We start from the raw sequence: 23,732 nt of genomic DNA on the forward strand, positions 1-23,732 counted from the left end.
GGCCCTTAGAATGTACTCTGTTCTATCCTTTTAAGGTCTAAAGTGGATGCCTGTCACATTTTCCTACATTGGAATCCATTTACTACCATTTTGCATATTCATGTGATTTGTTTTATGCTTGTATCTTTACTGTTTATCCTTATATAGGATCAATCATCTGACCTGCAAGTGATCTTTGAGCAATTGTACACTTTTAAGTTTAATACTTCCCTGGACTTCTTTAGTTAACCACAGATGGTGAGGTCCTCTATTTATAATTTTTCTTCAGGGATAAGTATAAACATTACAAAATATTCCCGTAAACGTCTGCCGTTGCTTCTCTGTTCATCTAACTCCTACTGTAGTATCCCAGTTCACTTCAGCTAGCTCAGCTATCAAGTCCACATTGCTGCACATTTTTATGTTTAAAATACTATTCTTAGATCCACTATTCTCACGTTCAAACTAGATATAAAATTTAATCATATTATTGTTACTGATCCCTAGGGTGACCTTTGCTCTGAGGTCTAGAATTAATCCTGTCACGTTACACAATACCAAGCCAAGTATAACATGTTCTCTGGTCATATCTGGAATGTGCTCCTCTAAGAACTATCTCGAAACCAGTCTATGAACTCCCAAATCAAGCAATACTACCATCTTGATATATTTGTACCTAAAATATTTGAAGTCACTAATGCTTATTGCCTTTATTGCCACCACACAGCATTTTGTCTTGTATGCTTTGTCCAGCATTGTGGTTACTCTTAGAAGGCCTGTGGGCCACACCTACTGTCAACTTGTTTCCCCTTCTATATCTTAACTTCTACCCATACCAATTTTGCATCTGATCTCCTGAAACAAGTTCATTCTAACTAATAATACTGCTGTTGATGAACAGGACTGCCCCTGCACCTTTACTGAATTTTCTATTCTTGTTAAGCATACACAATCCTTGACATCCTGCAGTCATATCTTATATATAATGATCGAATTATTTTTATTTACTTCAATGTGTGTTATCATTTTGTGTATTTCTTATATGAATGTTATTTGCATTCAAACAGACTTTAGTTTTAATTTTGTTTGTTTGATATCTTAACAATAATTAGTCTTGTGTGTTGGTGGATTCCTTTGTTTATCTCTCTGTTCCTTACTGCCATTCTCTGCTCTTTAATTTATGATTCTTCACTTCTCTTACTTCATCTCAACTCTTTCATGTGCCAAGTTGTTCCATATTTGATTGCTTGCCCTCACTATAGAGTTTAAAACCATCTCTACTTGTCTAATTTTGCAAGAATCTGGTCCTAGCATAGTTCCAAGTATAAACTCCCCGAACGGTTGAGTCCTCACTTCCCCTAATGCTGGTGTCAGTGTCATATAAACTCCGTCAGAGAAAACAAATGCTGAACAATTAGCCCGATCTTCTCAAAAAAGTTAAGACCTTTTGCCAGACATTTCCTCCTCCTTTGCCTGTGGAATTGAATCCAAAAATAAATGACCTGTATTTATGGAGTGGCTTTTCCAATTTCAGGGCATCTCTTTAAAGGTAATGAGGTAGTTTTGAAGGTTAGTCAGTATCACAGTATATGAAGATATTGTAACATGTAGTCAAACCTGCATTGCAGAGGTTCCAAACAGTTTCTATCTAAAATGACATTGAAGCTTTTCATGGTGTTTGGATTTCTATGTTAAAAGAGACCAAATTGCTTCAAACGAATACTCAAAAAAGAGATCCTTTGAAGTAGAGGGGAAATGGAGTGGCCGTGATGCCTGTGTTAATGAGGCAATAAAGGTATTGACCCCGTCTTAAGACCATTATTACCCTGTTAACACAAGGTGAAGGGAGTGTAAATTGACCCAGTGCGTGACATATAAACTGAAAACCTAACATTTTTGTAAACACTCAGGCTTCATATTTACATTAATATCTTATCTTGCAGAGTTAAGTTTCAAAATAAGCTACTTCAGCTGTATGAGGAACAAATCTAGGTTGAACAATGGGAATTTAATGCATAAGTAGCATAATTATTGAAGAACACGTGAATGAAATTTAGTGAGTTAGTAGATAGTCCAAAATAATGCACATAAATTGGAAACAGTTAAAGGAAGCTTGAATTCCCTTTCCACAGAAGAACAGTGAATGTGTGCAACATTTCTTGACTGTATGAACAGAGTATGTTGGCAATACAGATCAAAGTACATATTGGTCAGGTTAAGTATGGGTGATAAGTAAAGTCTGCTTGAATAGATCTTGTTTTAGTTGCAAAGTGTGCTAACATGCTACAAGTGGAAAAACAACATACTCAGGGATCATTCCTGTGAAGTTGTCAGCAACAGTGATTGGGATATATAGGAAGGATATTATTACACTGGGGAGGTTTCAGAAAAGATTTACTAGGGTGTGTCTGGGAATGGAGAATTTGAGATATAAAAGTAGACTGGGACTTCTTTGACTGGAGCGCAGGAGGTTGAGGGGTGACCTTACTGAGGTTCATAAAATCATGAGAGGCATAGATAAGGTAAATGACAAGAGTCTTTTCTTTTATGATGAGGGAGTTCAAAACTAGGGGCATATTTTTAAGCTGAGAGGTGAACGATTTAAAAAGTACATGGGCAACTTTTTTATACAGAGAAAGGATCACGTGGAATGAACTGCTGGAGAAAGTGGCCGATGTGGGTACAGTTACATGGGGGGCAAACTTTTCAGTTGCCTAAGAGTGGAATAGCACCCACGTCCTAGCACTGTGAAACAGTAGTGCGAACTACTGAGCCAACAAGCTGCTCCATTTGCCCTAAAGAAAGCTGTCTTCTTGAACTGCTGCATTCTTGAAGTTTTGGGGAAATCTCAGGGCGGTTGGGAAGAGATTTCCAGAACTTTGCAAAGCTACAACAATAATCCCTTTCAATAATAGCTGCTAGTTCCATACTTTGCCTTTGCCTAGCTTATTTGCTTTTATCACCTCCCTACTGAGTTTTCCAGGTTGTACCCGGCTCTCACTTGTGTTATCAACCTGGCATGTGCAGTCTTCTCTGCTTTATCTTACTCTCTATCTTTTTTGTCGTCTGGGAAGTTCTGGCTCTGTGATCCAAGAAGTCATATTGGAATTGAAATCTTAACTTTATTTCTCTCTTCACAGTTTGCTCGACTGTTTCTGCCCTCATTCAAGGAAGTGTAACTGACTGTAACTAAACTGCCTCCACTTTAGACACCTGCTGCATTTCCTTTTTTGAGACTGGTTTTGTGACTGAACACTTTTTGCTAACAGAGGAGCAAAGATATTCTGTTACAACAATCCGTTGAAGATTTATCTTAGTTTTGATCAAATGTGTTTGATAATTTCATCTGGTTATGATATTCTGATATATGGATTCACAATACAATATCAAGCATCATTGTCATTATGGTCCGCTAATGATTTAAGCCCAATGCTATGGCTGGGGTCCAAAAAACTACAAAAATAACTGTAAAACTGCACCTTAAGAATGCTGGAATGATTTATAGGATAATGATTTCACTGAAGTTGCAATTATAAAACAAGGTAGTGACGCATATACTGGATTTTATGATGTAAATGTAATTTAAAATTTCTTTCTGATAGGTTTATAACATAAAACCTTATTGAGTGTGGCCAAACATTTCTAACTGTTATGGCCATGACTGTGTTCTCAAGTAGACCTGGCTTCAATGATTTTATTATGTGCAAAGCACAAGATTGTATGAGATCCTAATAAAAATGGAAGTGAAACACGATTTTAATAATGAGAACATTATTAGTTCCTACTTTTGGGTTCAGTAGCTGCCCCTTTTGAACTATATTTTCCCTTGTTTGCTAATTTTAACTAGAAAGTAGATATTAATATTCAAGAGACAATTTATTTCTTGTTCCTAGTCACATTCCTTAGTCCTTTTTTAGGTGAAAGTTTCATAAAAGGCAAGTCATCAGAAACAAAGTTTGCAGTTTTTTTTCTCTTAAATAATATGATCAACAGTATTAAGTAATTATTTGTACCAAAGTTGTTTTTTCCACTTTTGCTATCTTCCTTTCACTATCACAGACCAAAGCTGGGTTAACTGATCAGTTGTTATATGGTTCAGGATGCTCCATTACTTCATATAAGTAAATGGGAAGACATTATTACATAAAAAATAGGACAGTATAGCACAGGAACAAGCCCTTCAGTGCTAACCATGATGCTAATCCCATCTGCATGCTCATGACCGAATCCCTCTAGTTTCTGCCCGTTCTTGTGCTTGTTTAAATGCCTCTTGTACTTTGCTATCATATCTTCCTCTGCCACCTTGCCCTGGTAGAAGGTCTTACAGGGTCTTGCAGAGATATAAAAGTAGACTGGGACTTCTTTGACTGGAGCGCAGGAGGTTGAGGGGTGACCTTACTGAGGTTCATAAAATCATGAGAGGCATAGATAAGGTAAATGACAAGAGTCTTTTCTTTTATGATGAGGGAGTTCAAAACTAGGGGCATATTTTTAAGCTGAGAGGTGAACGATTTAAAAAGTACATGGGCAACTTTCTGCAAATGTGTTGGTGCCCATCCAGTTTTGGTACAATCTGTCCTTCTTGTACAGGTCCCACCTGCATGGGAAGAGATCCCAATGATCCATATATATGTAGTCTTGAATGTGCAAAATGAATATACTATCATCATGTTTAATATTGATGATGCAAAATTAAGTAGAAACAGAAATAGTCAGGCTGTGACCAAGGGTCTATTCTATAGAATAGTTTTGGTCTCTTTATTTGAGGAAAACTGTATTGGCTTTGGAGGTAGTCCAAATAAGATTCTTTAGGCTGATCGTGAGTGTAGAGGGAATGTCTTATAAGGAGAGGTTAGACTGTAATCATTCAAGGTTAGAACCATGAGAGGTGACCTTGTTGAAATATATAAAATACTTAACAGACTTGGCAAGGTAGATACTGGAGTTTGCTTCTCCTTGTGGGAGATTGAGCGAGAGTGATAATCTCAAATAAAGGGGTCACCCATTTGAGATGGTGATGAGGATAATGTATTCTCTGAGAGTAATGAAAGCATGGAAGCCTTTTGAGGCTGAGTCATTAATTGAATTCAATGCTGGGATGGGCAGATTTTTAATCAGGGGAATCCAGGATTATGGGAAAAAGAGAAGAGAAGGGCAGTGAGTAAATTGTCAAGTGAGACATCACCTCATTGAATGGCAGGGTATAATTAATGGGCTGAATGGTCATCTTCTTATATCATACAGTACATTTTGTGGTAAACCTGGAATTCATTCAAGTTTTCTGCTGAATATTTATGTACAACAATCTGAAAAATGCTAAAAGTGGGAAGTAGAACACACCTTTTATCTTTGAAAAGGAAGGAGACATTTTTAACTCCAGCAGGAAGATGGAAATGGAAGTGATCTTTACCTTCTATTCAATTTGTGACTTTTACATTTTAGCAGAGAATGACATTTGGTACAGATCTGACGTTAAAACTGCATATGAGAGATAATGGGAACTGCACGTGCTGGAGAATCCAAGATACCAAAGTGTGAAGCTGGATGAACGCAGCAGGCCAAGCAGCATCTTAGGAGCACAAAAGCTGATGTTTCGGGGCCCAGACCCTTCACCAGAAGCTTTTCATGAAGGGTCTGGGCCTGAAACATCAGCTTTTGTGCCCCTAAGATGCTGCTTAACCTGCTGTGTTCATCCAGCTCCACACTTTGGTATCTTTAAAACTGCATATGTTCGGTTGTGGAAAGCCACCTTTTCAGTAGGCACTACAAATATAATCAGCAAATGAGCAATGGTAGATAACATTCATGGAAGTAATTTTATGTAAGTTCTGAAAAGAACAATGTTATTTCAGTTTTAGAACTCTTGACAACTCTCAAGTTCGGATTTTGTATCTTAGCTTTAATAGAATTCTTTATTATCTGAGCATAACAATATGCTACAGTTCGTGAGCTGAATTTCACCATCTATTCCCTCAGAACTGACTACAGAAGGGTAAGCAGGATAGACGAGTGTTGAAGTCAGGGCCTGCTAGCTGTTTTATGTAACTTGGATTGGAATATATTTACATATATAGAAGAGCTGAAAATTCACTGTTCTTCTTGTGTAAGTCTTCTGTAAGTAACATGTCCTTGTAATTTAATCATTAGATTTGAGGAAGATATCTTTAAACTGAAGGACAACTAACATAACTCCTTTAGTTAAGAGGGAAGAATACAGAAAACCGGAAACTACAGGCCAGTTAGCTTAACATTCATCATAGGGAAAATGTTGGCAACTATTATTAAAGATGTTAAAGCACAGCACTTTGATATGTTCAAGGTAATCAGGCAGATTGAGCATGGTCTTTTCAAAATGGAAGTCATGTTTAACTAATTCATTAGAGTACTTTAAAGAAATAACTTGTGATGTGGATGAATGAGAACCAGGAGTGTGTCAAGTACTTAGATTTCCAGAAGACATTTGATAAGTTGCCTCATTAAAGAAATGCAGGTATTAAAAGCTTATGGTGTCGGAGTATTATATTTGTGTGGGTAGAAAATTAGTCTGTTAACAGGAGGCAGGGAATAGGAATAAATGGGTCTTTTGCCGATTGACATGATGTCATGAAGTGTGCTAAGGTCTCAACTTTTTATAGTTCACTTATATGATTTGCTTGAAGAGACCAAAAGTATGGTAACTGAATTTGCTGATGACACAACGATGGATAGCAAGCGATTTGTAAGGAGGACTTGAGGACCCTGCAAAGGGACATAGATCAGTTAAGTCAGTAAACAAAGACCTAGCAAATGAAGTATAATGTGGGAAAATGTGGAATTGTCCATTTTGGCAGAAAGAATAAATAGAGGAGAAATTGACCAGGTTGGGATTGTTTTTGCTGGAGTTCAAATGAATGAGAGGTGGAATGCCATAAAGACTTGTAAAATTCTAACAGGGCTGCCCAGGGTAGGTATAGGTGGGTGTGCCCAGAACCAGGGGTTATAGTATGAGGATTCAAAATAGATGATTTAGCATGGAAATGAGGAGACATTTCTTCACACAGAGTGGTGAGCCTGCAGAATTCATTATACTTGGAAGTGGTTGATGCCAAAACATTAAATGTATTCAAGAGGCAACTAGATATAGCACTTGGGGGTGAATTGGTTCAAAGGTTTTGGGGAGAAAGCAGGATTAGGCTATTGAGTTAGATGATCAGCCACGATCATGATGCATGGCAGAGCAGGCTCGCAGGGCCAAATGACCTCCTCCTGCTCTTATCTTCTGTGTTTCTGTGTTTAAGGAGCAAGTTATTTAAATGGTGAGAGGATGCATAGAGATCTAAGAGTCTTAGTGCATGAATTACAGAAGGTTAATATGAAGTTAATGAGGAAAGCCAGTAGAAAATTACATTTTAATGTCCAGGGAATTAAGTACAAGAGTTGGGAGGTTATGCTTTTGTTATAAAGAGCGTTGGTGAGACCATATCTGGAGCACATTGCACTGTACTGGTCATCATACTTATGAAAGGATTTTATTGTGTTTGAAGCAGTTATGGGAACATTTACTAGACTAGTGCCTGGAATGAATGGTTGCCTAATGAGGAAGAGCTAGACAGGCTAGGGCTGTAATCCACTGGAGTTCAGAAGAGTCAGCATTGACCTAACTGAAACAACAGATCCTAAGGGGCCTTGATTGGGTAGGTGTGAAGCAATGATTCCTGTTGTGGCAACTTGGGCTCATAGTTAAAAAGAAGAATTTGGCATTTAAGGTGAGAATGAGGAAAATTAGTTTGAGGGTTGACAGTCCTTAGAATTTCCTTCCTCAAAAGGTAGTGGATGCAAAATTTTAGAATATTTTTAAGACAGAGGCAGATAGATAGATTCTTAATTACCAAAGGGATGAATTATTCTTGGGAGCATGGAGGATCATAAGAGTTAAGTTTAAAGTCAGATCAACCATGATCTTATTGAATGACATAGAAGGCTTGAAGGGCCGAATGGCCAACTCTTGTTCCTTGTTCATTTGTTTGTAAACTTGTAATCATCAGTGTATACATGTCTGCCTTAACTTTTAGAGGTTATCTAATTGTGTTTGAGAGAATGCAGTAACTGTTCAGGGATTAGCTGATGCTATAAGTGCCATTTTTTCTTGGTCTGCTTTGAAGCCTATTCGGTTGCCCTAGTTGTCCAATTGTATCACCATTCCAGGCCAGGGGATAGGGATGCTTTAATGGGAGGTTCTAGCTGTTTTATATCCAAGCTTTAATTCCGATTTGATGATCCGTGCTGATTTTCCAGAAATTGTTGTAAACTTACAGCTTCTGATAGGTCAACTTGGCAAGAGCTTCTCAATTCTCAAAGCACCTATCCTGATGGTCTTTCCAGCTATTTTTTTGTCAATTTGTACAAAGTTGTACGTAGCTTTAAAGCATCAGGTTGGAATAAATTCCCGGAGTTCTTAAAACCCATTTTGTAAACAGCTGTTATAAATGTAGCCTCTAAATACTCAAACGTAGTCATAGAGCTCCGCAGCACAGAAGCAGACCCTTCGGACTAACTTGTCCGCGCAGACCAGATATCATAAATTAATCTAGTCCCATTTGCCAGCATTTGGCCCATATCCCACCAAACCTCTCCCATTCATATACCCATCCAGATGCCTTTTAAATGCTGCAATTGTACTAGCATCCACCACTTCCTCTGGCAGCTCATTTCATACATGCACCACCATCTGTGTGAAAATGTTGCTCCTTAGGCCCCTTTTAAATCTTTCCCCTCTTGTCTTAAACCTATGCCTTGTAGTTTTTGACATCCCCCATTCTGGGAAAAAGACCTTGTCTATCTACCCTATTCATGCTTCAGCCCATTCAGCCTCTCCCTTGTAGCTCAAACCCTCCAGCCCTTGCACTATCATTGTGAGTCTTTTCTGAACCCTTTCAAGTTTCACAACATCCTTCCTATAGCAGGGAGACCAGAACTGCACACAGTATTGCAAAAGTGACCTCACTAGTATCCTGCAGAGCCGCAACATTACCTCCCAACCCCTATAATCAATGCAGTGACTAATAAAGGCAAGCATAGCAAATGCCTTCTTCACTGTCTATGACTCCACTTTCGAGGAACAATGAACCTGCACTCCAAGGTCTCTTTGTTCCGCAACACTCCCCAGGACCTTAGCATTAAGTGTCTAAGTCCTTCTGTGATTTTGCCTTTCCAAAATGCGGCACCTCATATTTATCTAAATTAAACTCTATCTGCCACTCCTCGGCCCATTGGCCCATCTGGTCAAGATCCAAATGTACTCTGCAGGTGATGTTCTTCAATGTCTACTGCACCTCCAATTTTGGTGTCATCTGTAAACTTACTAATCAACCCACCTATGTTTACATTCAAATCATTTATATAAATGAGGAAAAGCAATGGACCCAGCAGTGTGCCTTGTGGCACACCATTGGCTACAGGCCTCCAGTCTGAAAAACAACCCTCCACCACCATCTACGTCTTCTACCTTCAAGCCAGTTCTGTATCCAAATGGCTAATTCTTCCTATATTCCATGTGATCTAACCTTGCTAACCAGTCTGTCAGGAGGAACCTTGTCAAACGCTTGACTGAAGTCCATTAGGATCACATCCACCGCTCTGTTTGTTACTTCTTCAAAAAACTCAGTCGAGGGTTGTCTGAGGTGTGTGGGCATGCTTCCTACATCAAGTTAGCTGAATGCCACCTTGTTAAGAGTGCTTGCAGGTGTGCACCTAACAATTCCAGGCAGCAGACTGAGCTTGCAGATTACGACATTGATCATTGTGCTGTGCCAGCATGGCCAATTTTGAAACGTATGCTCCAGCCTGTCCACTGTCTTGGTAGTTTGCAGGGAATGATCTGGCTAGTACTTCAGTAATTTTTGGTTGTTTTTAAAATTTTGTGAAGGCACTGGTAGTCTGATGAAACTTATACTTGGAATGGAGGATGAGACGGAAAATCAGGGAGGCTATAGAGAGCAGGCCAAACTGCTGAAAAAGTGAGGAGATGGGGGAATGGTGCTGGTGTCAACTGGATGCAATATCCATCAAGGATCTGTAGGGAGCAATTGCCTTGGAAATATAAAAGCATAAGAATTAAGAGGAGGCCATTTAGCCCCTTGAGACCATTCCTATATTCATTAAGGTTGTTGCTGATTTTTGACCTAACTCTATATGCTGAACATATTCCCCATGACCAGTCATGTGTTAAAATAAAATTCAATCTCAGATATACAATTAACAGTTAATCTAGTATCAAATGTCATTTGTAGAAGATAGTTCCAAACTTATATCACCCATTGTGTGTAGGAATGTTTCCTAGTTTTCCCTTAGACTTATCTGGCCTACTTTTTGGACTGTGCTTCCTAGTCCCTGACTCCTAAAACAAGCACAACTAACTTTTCTGAAACTACCTTCCTTGAATATTTTGCCAACTTCAATCAAATCACTGCATAACATTTCAAATTCCAATGAATTCAAACCCATTTTGTATATTTTCTTATACCTTAACTTAGAGTCAAGTATCATTATGGTTCACTGCACTCCTGCAAAGGTCAGTATGTCCTTCATGTGGCGCTGTGCCCAGAATTGTTCATAGTACTCCTAATGTTGTCTAACTAGGCCATTGTATAAGTGTAGCATGACATCCACCACCTTGAATTCTATTCCTTTAGATACAAAGCCTACCATTATGTTAATTTTTTTGATTACTTTCCTTACCTATTGATGTGATTTTAATGATCTGTATAAGCAGATCTCTAAGTTGCTTGTATATCCATTGTTTCTAACTTGCATAGTTCAGAAAGTATCCAGTTCTGTGCCTGATTCAAAGTTAGTGACCTCCACAAAATGCTATTTTCCACAATTCTGTCCATTTACTAATCCATCAGTATCTCTGTAAGTTTTTGCCTCCATCTACATTGCTCATGATGACCCTTGTCAGAGTATTGGCAAATTTGGAAATGTGACAACATCATTTATGTCATTCGTACCTGTGGTAGATAGCTGAGACTCCAACATCCATTCTCACTGGACTCCACGAGTCACATCCTGTCAATTCAAAAACCTGACTATGATTGCTACTCTTTCTCTCCTGACAAGCTGTTAATTTCTGAACTAAAACAACAATTTGCCTTCAATTCCATGAACTTCAACTAAAAACCTGTTACCAGTCACTTGATCAGAAATGTACAGAAGTAACATGCAAAGAAAATTCCATGCCACTGTATTAGTCATTTGTTTAAAAACAAAAGCACTTGGCACCACCAATCAGCCACTAACCTTTCTTAAGCAGTGAGGTATGTTCAGCTTTTCATTTTAAAGGGATAATTGTTGAATTAGGAGAACTTCAGAAAATTTATGGTTCTGGCATCTGCAATGTTCTCACCTACTTCCATTAAAACATTGGGATTGAAACTATTTGCTCTTGAGGATTTGTCACCTCCCTGTTCTTGCCAGAACTTCAACAAAAGACAGTTACTTGAGACATGTTGGCTCCATTAAATAGTGTGTGGTTGAAATCACCAACTGCCGCAGCACAACTGCAACCTTCAAGAAGGGCGAGGACAACATGAGGGTCATGTTGTGAATAGCAAAGGTCTTTTACCTGGGGTGGGAGAGACGCAAACTAGAGAGCAAAAGTTTAAGGTGAGAGGGAAAAGATATAAAAAGGACCTGAACGGTAACATTTTCACATGGAGGATTGTGTGTATGGAACGAGTTGCCAGAGGAAGTGGTGGACATTACAACATTTGGAAGACATCTGGGTGAATGTATGAATAGCAAGGGTTTAGAGGGATATAGGCCAAAGCACGTGGGATTAGATAAGACTGGGATGTCTGGTTGCCCTGGAGTTGGACCAAAGGATCTATTTCCATGGTGTATGATTGACTGTATGACAGCAGTGCCTTTGGCTGTGAAGTTGTGCACGGCTTTTAAATTTTATGCAGCTGCCTTGTTCCACTTCCACTGCTGGAAGATATAATCGTATTTTGCAGTTTTCAGTGCATTCCAGCTCTCGATACACAAAGAGATGGTCTTAGTTCACTAGCTGTTACCAGAGATGAGTAAGCAGCAAGAGTACAAGAATATGATTGGATTGCAGATTTCCACTTGGTGCAGTGTGCTATGAACTACATGTATATACTTCATCTGAACTGATCCAAATGCGAAAACTTAAAAGGGATTCCATTCCTTTCAAGTGCAGCTGGTTTGCTCCTTTATTTTGACAGCAGTCCTGACTACTTTGTTCTGCATCAATCCCTTGGCCACCTGTATTTCAACTACTGTTGTAAGTCTAAGGCTATCAATTGGGTGATAAAGGTAGCTATTTCTGACAATGACCATCTCAAACAAGAGAAAATCTAACCATCTCCCTTTGGCATTTACAGGTATTTCCAATGTTGAATCAACCACAATCAACTTTCGATGTTATCAATGACCAGGAACTGGACTGCAGTAGTTATATAAATACTGTGGATGTATAGGTTGGCATAGAGGGACCATGGGAAGGACAGACAGACCTAGATTGGCAAAGAAGGTATGAGGGCTGTAGGACCTAGTAGGAGGTGTTAAGTAGTTATTGAGTGAATTAGCAGCTGTAGGAGATAACAAAGGGACATTGGTTGGCATGGAGGATATGAAGGCCATAGGCTTGGATAGAGTGGAATAAGTTGGCATGGAGTATGGTGGCCATGGGGTGGGGCACATGGTATCATGTGAGTTTGGGAAGTGAATAGAGGTGAGAGATTGTGAATGGTAAAGATTCAGAGGGCTGTTTTGTTATACTGTCAGCATCATAACTGGAGCGTAGTAGTAGGCCTATTAAACAGCTTGCTTCTGCACTTAGCTACCCTGTTTCTGGGAGTGACAGTTTGTAAATGCTTCACATCCTTCAAACAAAAGTCCAACCATTTGGCATATTTGTTCTGTTTGCAAAGTTTGAAATGTCTGGAAATTTCCTGATTTATTGTATTCAGTGAAATTTGGGGGTTTTGTGTGTAAAATACCTACTTTTGCCAAGTGCTTTACCTCACAGTACCCTTAAAGGAGTAGATGCATCAGGACAGGATGTGGGTTAAAACATCAGGATTTTACAGAATTGAATTATAAATCTCTAAGTTCTGATGTCTGCAAAACAATCAAGGATCTCTAATTTCCAAGCCCTCACACTGACTTTTGGTGTATTGTAATTGTTTCTGAAGGGAAGTAAAAAGAAATTGATTGATCAGTGTGTCACAGCTCTAGAGGAAAGTGCAACCGTACTGAAATCCCTCTCTCACATAGACCGTCACAAAGTCATTTTCTAATTGCCCGTAGCTTAAAGTGGCAATGCATATAGCAGTAATCGAAGTTACGTTCCATGCCAGACTTGATAACATGAAAGTCGAGTGTTAACAAGGATTAGTTCAGGATTTTGGCTTTCATTTTGGCTTTGGGTTTTCAGCCCAAAGACTAAAATGAGTTAATACAGCTGTGCTAATTTTAAGCACTGTTTGCTTCTGAGTCAGTTGGGGCTTTGAAGAAATGGGAAGATCTGGAAATGTCATTGAGACTAGCATTTTTAAGAAATTTGAATTAACTTTGAAGTGAAAAGGCACTTTTTAATGTCTTTTTTTAAATTCACTTGTGGGACATGGGCAATGCTGGCTAGGTTAGCATTTTACTGTGCATCCGTAGTTGCCCTTGAAAAAGTGACATTAAGTTGCCACCTTGGACTGGGGCAGTCCATGTCCTGTAGATAGACCCACAATGCTGTTAGGTAGAGAATAAGAAATAATGATAGTCTGCTGGAATAAATCTATTTGCAACATTTTAAGATTTAACTTTGCCACTTGTGTTGCATCTGAAGTACTAAGATCAATATTGAAGGCACCTTTGTAGTATACTGGTTGGATTTTTTTCAAGTAGCGGGATCTGGGGTTTTAAGGAAGTGCTCCATGTCATCATAGGCTTGGTCTTCCATAGTCTTAAAACCAAGTCAAAACAATGTGATTGAAATCGTCTGTTTCCTCTTTATTCCTTTAAATAGATCTAAAATAAGATTGTTGTATACAACCCTTTCATGGAATCTAAACTGTCGTTTCAGTTTTGGGCAAATGCAGTCTTTTTAGAAGATGTAGTCTTTCAGATGAGACACAAATTCAAGTCTCTGCCTGCCCAAAGGGAATTAAAAGATTGCATGGCACTACTTTTAGAGCAGAAATTCTCTCCATGAACACCAGCAAAGAACAAAGTAACTCATTTTCATTTAATGAAACCTTTTTCAGCACAAACTGTGCATCACTTTTTTCTGACAGTGACTCCACTTGGGGGTAGAAGAAACCTCCTTTTTGCAAGTACTTGTGCAATTCCCTATTGAACTACAAACAATTGTCGCTGAAAATTTACATCCAATTGCATTTGGGAAAGCTGTAAAATCAAATTTATGATGATGGGACCCCCAGCAGGAAAGACTTATCAGACTGGGATTCTTTATAGACTGCAAAAGGTTGGCATGGTGGCTCAGTGGTTAGCACTGCTGCCTCACAGCATCAGGGACCCGAGTTCAATTCCACCCTTGGGTGACTATCTGTGTGGAGTTCTCATGTTCTCCCTGTGTCTGTGTGGGTTTCCTCTGGGTGCTCTGGTTTCCTCCTACAGTCCAAACATGTGCAGGCTAGATGGATTGGTCATGCTAAATTGTCTGTTGTGTTCAGGGATGTGCAGATTGAACAGATTGTGCAGGTTGTGGGGAATGGGGATGCTCTGAGGGAGTTGACTTGTTGGGCTGAAGGGCCTGTTTCCACACTGTTGGGATTCAGTGATCTACCATTGCAGAGAACCTAATCTCAGTGTTCTGGTCATTGGTTATCCTTCAATTAATAGACCAAATAAACTGATTATTAACACTTCTTCTAATGAACATTTTCAGCAGTGTTATTGCATGGAGCAGGTTGGGCACGCTTGAACCCATTACCGCTGTGCCACATTCTCGTGTGCTTGTTTGATTTGATTTATTTTAGTTGTGTACCTAAGTACAGCGAAAAGCTTTGTTTGCAAGCAGTACAAGCAAGTCATAGTAAGCAAGGCCATACAAATCATAGGGTGTTTAGACAGAGTGAGGCATACAGGTTACACTGCATGGGAGATGTGCAAAGCAAGATCAACATTAGCAGGATCAACTTCTTTGAAGTTAGACAGTCCATTCATCAGTCTAACAATCGCAGGGAAGAAGCTTTCCTCAAACTGTTGGTGTGTGTTTTTAAGCTTCTATATCTTCTGCCTGATGGAAGAATTTGTAGAAGAGCATTACTGGGGTGGGAGGGGTCTTTGATGATGTTGGCAGCCTTTCTGCAACAATGAGAAGTGTAAATGGAGTCCATGGATGGAAGGTTGGCACACAGCTTTCTGTAGTTTGTTATGGTCCTCTCAGACCAGTTGCCATACCTGACCGTTATGCACTTGAATAGTATGCTTTCATTGGTGCATCTGTAAAAGTTAGTGAAGATTGTTATGAACATGACGAATTTCCTAACCGCCACAGGAAGAAGAGACATTGTTATACCTTCTTGACTATCACATCAATATGGGAAGTGGGCTTCATGGGCTGGGCCAGCATTTGTTGCCCATCTCTCTTTGTCCTTAAGAAGGTGATGGTGAGCTGCCTTCTTGAACTACAATAGCCTGGTGTGAGTACATCCATTACTCTCTAAGCGAGTTCCAGGATTTTGATCCAGTGACACTGATGTAACGGTGATATATTTCCAAGTCAGAGTGGTGAAGGGGATCCTGCAGGACGTTCCCATGTATCTGCTGCTCCTGTCTTCCTAGATGGTAGTGACTGGAAATTTTTAATAGTGTTGTCTCTGGAGCTTTGCTGAATTTATGCAATGCCTCTAGTAGATGGTACACACTGCTGCTACTGAGCATTGGTGGCGAAGGGACTGAACATATGAGGATGTGGTGCCAATCAAACGAGTTGCTTTGCCCAGGATGGTGTCAGGCTTCTTGAATGTTGTTGGAGCTGTGACTGGTATTGCATCCCCTAATGTGTATGGAAAGGTGCAGGAGGCAAAGGTGGCATCTTTCAGGGCAATGGAAGAATTGATCAGGATGTTGTGTTAGGAGTGGTTCCTTGGGAATTCTGAAAGGGAGGCCAGGAAAGATATGTTTGGTTACGGCATCATGTGGGAGCTGAAGAAGGTGGCAAGGTTGAACTGTTGAATATGGTGATAAGGTGAGGTGAAAGGTGAGAATGAGAGGAACCCCATCATTGGGGAAGGGCTGAACGCTAAAGATTGTGAAATTAATCACATACAGTGGAAGGACTTGGCAACCATGCTGGCTGGAAATTCTCCATTGGGAATAAGGAAGACCAATCAAAAGTGAGAGATGTTTCACTATCAGAATAGATGTGACAGGAGAGAAGAAGCTGTGTTTGCTTGTATTACGATGGAGGTGGCAAAAATGGCTGAATATGATCCATTGCTTCTGGTGCATGATGGAATGGAAGATGAAGATAAGTGTAACCTTGTATAATTTCTGAGGGAGAAGTAAGGGGTTGAGGGTAAAATGTGGGGGGAAAAGATATACATGGACAAGATTCCTTTTAACCATTGTATAAGGAAGTCATTGGCTGAGGAAGATGATGTTCAAAATTGCTGGCATGCAAGGTTGCATCACCCAGAGTTGAGGCATCAAAGTTTGAGACACTGAGAATTTAACAGTGTTGTTACAAAAAGGAGGAGGCGAGAAGAGGTAGAGATGCTAGCTGTGGAAGTCTGTTGATTTGTAGTGAATCTCAGTTGATCACTAGTTTTTTGCAACAGAGCCTGAAAAGCCTAAGAGGGGAAGGGAACAGTCAGAAATAGATCTGGTGAAGGAGGGGAGGAATTTGAAGCAAAACCATTGAAATTTTCCAGTTCAAGATCAGTGGAGGAGGGGGGGTCTGATACAATCTTCAGTGAATTGCAAAAAGAGATGGAGGAAAGGGCTGACTAGAATTGGAATAAGGAATATTTTGCATGTTTCACAAAAAGGTAAGTATAACAAGGACGCACACCATGATCGTGCTGAGACTATGACTACTTAAAAAATATATGAATTCTTATATGAATGTGGTTCATGGTCACCAGTACTCCTATTTTGTTTCAATACAGCAGACAATTTATCAAATATTTAAAGTGCAGGAAATTAAATTCCTTCTCAGTTTTAAAGCTCTGATAGGCTTACACACTTTTTGTACATATCTGTGTCTACTTGTAAAAACCCTGTAAGGCACATTACTTCTCCCAAACTGGCCTTCCAAAATTATCATGTCCTATATACAAAAAGGCGTCATGTTTCTCCAAAATGATACCCCACCCCTTCAAAAATCTCTGTTAAGTTTAGCCCTCCTGATGAGCATTTGTCTTTATTTCCTAAGCGTTTTTAGGATTGAAAAGATTCACCCTTCCCCTCCCCACAGCAAGTATCCATTATTATATAGGTGCCTTGCTCTGCCACACATAATACTGACAGTGAAGAAGTACATATTTCTGCCATTTAAGCACTGCTAATAATGGACTGAGGGACTGGTGATGGCATTGATACTGGACAATAACCGGTAATCTTGAGCTTGATTCCTGGTGGTTTGTGAAACAGGATTCGAATACATCTGATAAACTGTGGGCAAGTGCCAGAAATATGGAAATAAGAAATGACCATGCAAATAATTGCTTTGTTGTAAAAGCCTAGCTTGTCTACTAATGTCTTTGATGTATAGGAATCTGTCGCTGGTGCCAACAATTTGTGATTTGAGTTCCATACCATATGGCTGGCTATTAATGTCCTCAGCATAACCAGTGATAGACAATAAATCCTGCCTTGCTACTGTTACATCTATCCCGAGAACAAATTGAAAAGCAGAAATTACTCAATTTTGATACCTCATGACTGATCTCTGAACTATTGATCCTTGATAATCAATTGCTGGATCTTACAGATAACTAATTAATGATTCAAATTCATTTCTTATGGCAAGGCCAATTTGTTGCCAACCCCTAAAGACGTTTGAACTGAGTTGATTGCTGAGCCATTTCAGAAGGAAGTTAAAAGGCAACCACATTACCATGGATCTGAAGTCACGTATAGGCCAGACTAGTAATGAAATTAAATTTCCTTCCCTAAAAGACACAAGTTGACCAGATGTGTCACCATCACTAGGTATGTAGCTTCAGATGTTATTAATCGAATTTAAATTCTACCAGCTGCTTTGGTAGGATTATGAACCTGTATCCTCGGATTGTTAGTTTAGTTCGCTATATTAAAAGCCCAGTGACAATATCACTGCACCACAGTCTCCCTCAGGTTTGTTTGAAGTTTCTCAGTTTAAATATAAGATTAGAATTTAAAAGGCAAAGTTTTTGGCCCTGAATTTCGAAGTGGGTTCAGTCATGTGAGAGAGAGATTGTGGCCTGCTGAAGCATCAGTGCAAACTTAATGCTTTTTTTTAAGAGTTTCTCGCGATCTTCGAAAATGTTCAGAACTTGTTAGCTAACTATTTTAGGGGTTTATTGTTCTGTTCTCATTCTACCAGCACACCCCCAACTGTACCCCCATCACAGTAATTGAATGCATCAAGTGTAAGTGTGTGTACGCAACATTCATTGCTAATGCCTTTCTTTTGTTCTCATGCCTAATTCTTTGAATCTGTTTAAAAGTGGTTTTGATTTTTCACATTTGTTTTATTTTAAAGGATTCTTCAATGTTTTAGTTTCATTTCATTTGAACTTGAGAACAATTGGAACAATTTGAATACACTGCCAAAAGTAACTGGAAGGGATAGCGCCTTAGCATTGAGTTGAATTTCTACTTGGCAGCCATCTATTTTTACCGTTGACCTGCTTCTGATTTTTCTTGTGTGTGATGGTAGTGATCAACATAGGAAAGTGCCATTGAAAGACTCAATATTTGTCTGTAAATTGGCAAGGCTTCCATATCTTTCTTGCTATAACCCACATTTCTTTGCTTTATTGTTTAAATAAAGATTGTGGGCCAAATCTTTGGGTTAGCTTTGCAATTTCCCAGCTTTGTGCAAGGTGTGACTTTGCCCTCCACTTTATCACAGGGGTTGGATTCACAGTGTATGTGGTGAGCTGTGCACAGAATGTGGATGTGGAGGTGCTGGTTGAAAGGCCTGCATCAGTTCTCAAAAACAGCAACCAAGCTCTCAACATTGTTCAAACACAGTCTTCACCTCATTATTTACCTCCTTCAACCCTTCACCCAACACATACCATTTAAGCATCTCCATAATTGCTTTGTGCATCCATGTATTCCACATGCTTACACAGAACCCATGGCACCTTTATGCCCTCCCACCTCCCCAATTAATCTTCCAATACCACTCACCTAGCACTTAAATGTAGAAGCAATGGGAATGATCGTGAAAACTGTTGGGGAAAAGAAAAATTAAATCTCTATTAGTCAAAGGAAACCCTGAAGGTAAATATACAATCCTTTGTTTAAAAACAAACAAAGGAAGCCAACATTTATTATTTTTTGAGTGTCTATTAAACAACCACAGAGCCACATCAAGTACATGCACTGTTATTACAGTACAGAAATTTACTATTGCTTCAAGAATACCTGCTGAACTGAAGCTTTTCAAACTCAGCCAAACATTCATAACTGAGCAAATTCATTAAAAAAGGGGAAGTATGTTGCGAAAATGTTTCATTAATGGAGTTTCATGAAGGCTTCTCTCTGTCCCAGCAAATATTCTTATATTTATATTATCAATTTATAATTGAATGGTCCATAGGTAATAGCACATGTGGGCCTGTGGAATTCATTGCCACGGAGCGCAGTGGAGGCCAGGACATTAAACATCTTCAAGGCAGAGGTTGATAAATTCCTGATCTCACAGGGAATTAAGGGCTACGGGGAGAGTACGGGTAAGTGGAGTTGAAATGCCCATCAGACATGATTAAATGGCGGAGTGGACCCGATGGGCCAGATGGCCTTACTTCCACTCCTATGTCTTATGGTCTTATGTTACTTGATCATGTGATCACCAGCAGTGGAAGTACTTGCCACTGAGATTGACTCTGGCATCATACTTAAAGCCCAGCTGTGTATGAGGCCAAGTGTTGTCAGTCAGAAACTGCTTTTCTCAGAGTATGCTCTTCATAGGTAACAAAACAAACAGATTCTGAGAGGGCGCAGGTAGAAGGTGACTATTCATGCAAATACAAACTCTCATTGTACTTTGTGATCAGAGATAATGGGAACTGCAGATGCTGGAGAATCCAAGATAATAAAATGTGAGGCTGGATGAACACAGCAGGCCCAGCAGCATCTCAGGAGCACAAAAGCTGACGTTTCGGGCCTAGACCCTTCATCAGAGAGGGGGATGGGGTGAAGGTTCTGGAATAAATAGGGAGAGAGGGGGAGGCGGACCGAAGATGGAGAGAAAAGAAGATAGGTGGAGAGGAGAGTATAGGTGGGGAGGTAGGGAGGGGATAGGTCAGTCCAGGGAAGACGGACAGGTCAAGGAGGTGGGATGAGGTTAGTAGGTAGGAGATGGAGGTGCGGCTTGGGGTGGGAGGAAGGGATGGGTGAGAGGAAGAACAGGTTAGGGAGGCAGAGACAGGTTGGACTGGTTTTGGGATGCAGTGGGTGGAGGGGAAGAGCTGGGCTGGTTGTGTGGTGCAGTGGGGGGAGGGGACGAACTGGGCTATCCCCCCACTGCACCACACAACCAGCCCAGCTCTTCCCCTCCACCCACTGCATCCCAAAACCAGTCCAACCTGTCTCTGCTTCCCTAACCTGTTCTTGCTCTCACCCATCCCTTCCTCCCACCCGAAGCCGCACCTCCATCTCCTACCTACTAATCTCATCCCACCTCCTTGACCTGTCCCCTCCCTACCTCCCCACCTATACTCTCTCCACCTATCTTCTTTTCTCTCCATCTTCGGTCCGCCTCCCCCTCTCTCCCTATTTATTCCAGAACCCTCACCCCATCCCCCTCTCTGATGAAGGGTCTAGGCCCGAAACGTCAGCTTTTGTGCTCCTGAGATGCTGCTGGGCCTGCTGTGTTCATCCAGCCTCACATTTGATTATCTCATTGTACTTTAGTACTTTATTTATCACCTATCCGATCAACAGTCGTTGATTCTTGTAGTTGAGGTTACAATCTACATAGTCTACTCAGCCTTAATTTTGTACCATGTAAGAAACCTGTGTAAGGGAGTGCTGCATTATCTTTTAATATCCAGCATAACATATCTGCTGTTTGCTCACTGTGGGGAAAAGCCTTCAAACATTGAGAATGTAACCTTTATTGGATAAAAGCAAAGAAAAAAAAGACAAATGCAGAGGACTACAGTTATTTCTGGAAACAAACAGAGACAACAAATTTACAGTCAGTGAATGGCCACTACAGCCAAGTCCCATTCACTGGAACCATTTGTCAGTTATGCCTTGTCAGGACTATTGTACCTAACGCTGCAACAATTGATCATGCTGACAGTGATGTTCTTGCAGCTCAATGTCCTGATTTATGTCTTTGAAAAAATTCTGTCATGCTCCAAGCTCTGCAGCTTCTGTCACACTCCTTCTCACCTGCTTCAGTTGTGTAGGGCAAGGCATACTAGGATTATGTCTTACACTCTGTTTGAAGTGTTTTGAAAGGCTGCCCCAAACCAGTCTAAGCATTAGAACCTCATCTTCAGGAGGCTTAGCACCTGCATTACCGCTGCCCTGGTAGAAGACTGGCACCAATGTATCTACATTTGGTCTTCAGCGAGATTTACATCACACAGTCCTCCACCATGGTGCCTCTTGTCTCCAATGGTTATCCTGGTAAGGCGTCAGGACTTTGAATTACAGTGGGAAGAGGGGATTTCTCAAGAATAAAGGTCTCATGGCAACTCCTATATTATTTGGCGCAGACCTCTAAGAAATTGGACTGATGATGAAAGATGACATGGAAATTGGTGGATTGGGAGCCTTTTCAGTTTACAGAGTGTGTTACATTGTGACATGGTACTCTCAACACAATGTGCGTATAGTCTATATCACCTTATACTTGAGGATAACCAGCAATATTCCCTCCAAGCAGCACAACTACCACTCTAAGGCTCTGCATGCCTTGGAAGAAATGACATCAAGGACATTGGACTACGTGCATCCTGTCCCTCCTCCATGACCCAAGGGAACCTTCATCAGCATCAACTTCATGTGGTTCAGCGCCCATTGGAGGCTAGTGTGACTCTTAGACTTGCCCATCTGGATGTTCACAGCCATTTTCCTTTGGGCATTTATGATTCAGCTGAAGACAGAAGGCAACACGTTGCCCTTGGCAGAGTGAGTCGCAGGCTTAGGCTGATAATCAAGGCCTCCAGCCTGTCATGATCCTTTCTTTCTTGCATGTTATGTTGACTGTATCAGTTTAGAGTTTCCACACATTTCCACACCACCTTTTCATTTAAGTCTTCATCTTCCCATGATACACAGAGACCTGGACGTACAGCTTAGCCAGGCCCATAATCATGCTGCACTGTTTGTGGCCCCTTCCATCACAACCATGGTAGTTGTGATTCAGTTGTTTACCATCCTCCTGCAGTAACCTGTGCACTCCAATGCATTATTGTCTCCCATTTCTTTGTGTTGAGGTGCTTCCCTTCACAATCATAGCCTCTCTGTTCCTCAGCGTGCTGACTCCACTCTTCATGATTTATTTCCCAAGCTTCTGTGGCCCCTGATAACTGATTTGACTTTCAATGAACAGATCCCACTGCACTCCCACCCTGAATACCTTGAAAGATAACAGCACTTGATACTTGGTAACGCCATTACCTGCATGTTCCCTTCTGAACCACTCAACATTCTGACTTAGAAATATATCACTGTTTCTTCAATATTGCCTAACAGTATATGGGCATATCTACCCACATTAACTGCAGTGGTTCAAGATGGCAGCTCATTTACCACTTTCTTCAGGGTAGTTAGATATAAGCAATAAATAGTGACCTAACCCCCAATACCTATTAAAAACATGTTTGTTCTTGAAATATTCAAAAGTAGGCAGAGACTTGTTGATTATATTGTAATAATATGTATCTTTATATTATGCTTTAAAGATGAATATCAAAAAATGGATTTCTTAACACAATCTCTGTAATGTGAAGCCCTGAAATGCTTACATGATTATCTAGTAGCTCTAACAACCTTTGTTGTTTTTTGTACTTGCTGTGCAACTTATGTGGCAAACTGTACTGTAGAGTATTTTAACCAATTACAATGTGAAGTGAAATGTCTAATAGTTTTTAAGTTCATGAAAATTATTATACTTCCTTTGAAAAGAAAATCATATAACAAAGTAGTTCATCATGTCAAAGCCTGTTGAGATGCAAAGGAGGGTGAGTATGGATTGTGGTCACACTTACAGAGAACACCTTTTGTGAATTTAATTGGAACGTTTTTGTTGCGATGGAAGGAGCAGAACTCCTCTTGGAGACAATAAATAGGACATTGAGAAAATGTGCATGAATCCTTCAGGAGACATTTACTTACTTCAGAATGCTTTGTGGTCTGGCAGGTTCTAGGGGTGCTGAAAGCCTTTTACTGCCACCATATGTAAGCATTTGTAAATTAGTTAAATCACTATCAATGTCCACTCACTCATCACTTTCAATTCTAACACTTGTACAGAGTTTAATCTAAAAAGCAATAATCTACATATATTTTGCACTGGTTATGCTGTAGACTAGCTTGAACCCTTAAATGCCATG

The 23,732-nt window shown here is 40.1% G+C and overlaps 1 protein-coding gene across 1 annotated transcript in view; it reads left to right on the top strand.

Annotated features, from left to right (window-relative positions):
- The window catches only part of LOC125460264 (A disintegrin and metalloproteinase with thrombospondin motifs 16-like), a 233,485-nt gene that overhangs the window by 24,614 nt on the left and 185,139 nt on the right, over positions 1-23,732 (top strand). The window lies entirely within an intron of this gene.

The sequence above is a fragment of the Stegostoma tigrinum genome, chromosome 2, assembly GCF_030684315.1.
Source record: "Stegostoma tigrinum isolate sSteTig4 chromosome 2, sSteTig4.hap1, whole genome shotgun sequence".
NCBI classification, from domain to species: Eukaryota; Metazoa; Chordata; class Chondrichthyes; order Orectolobiformes; family Stegostomatidae; genus Stegostoma; species Stegostoma tigrinum.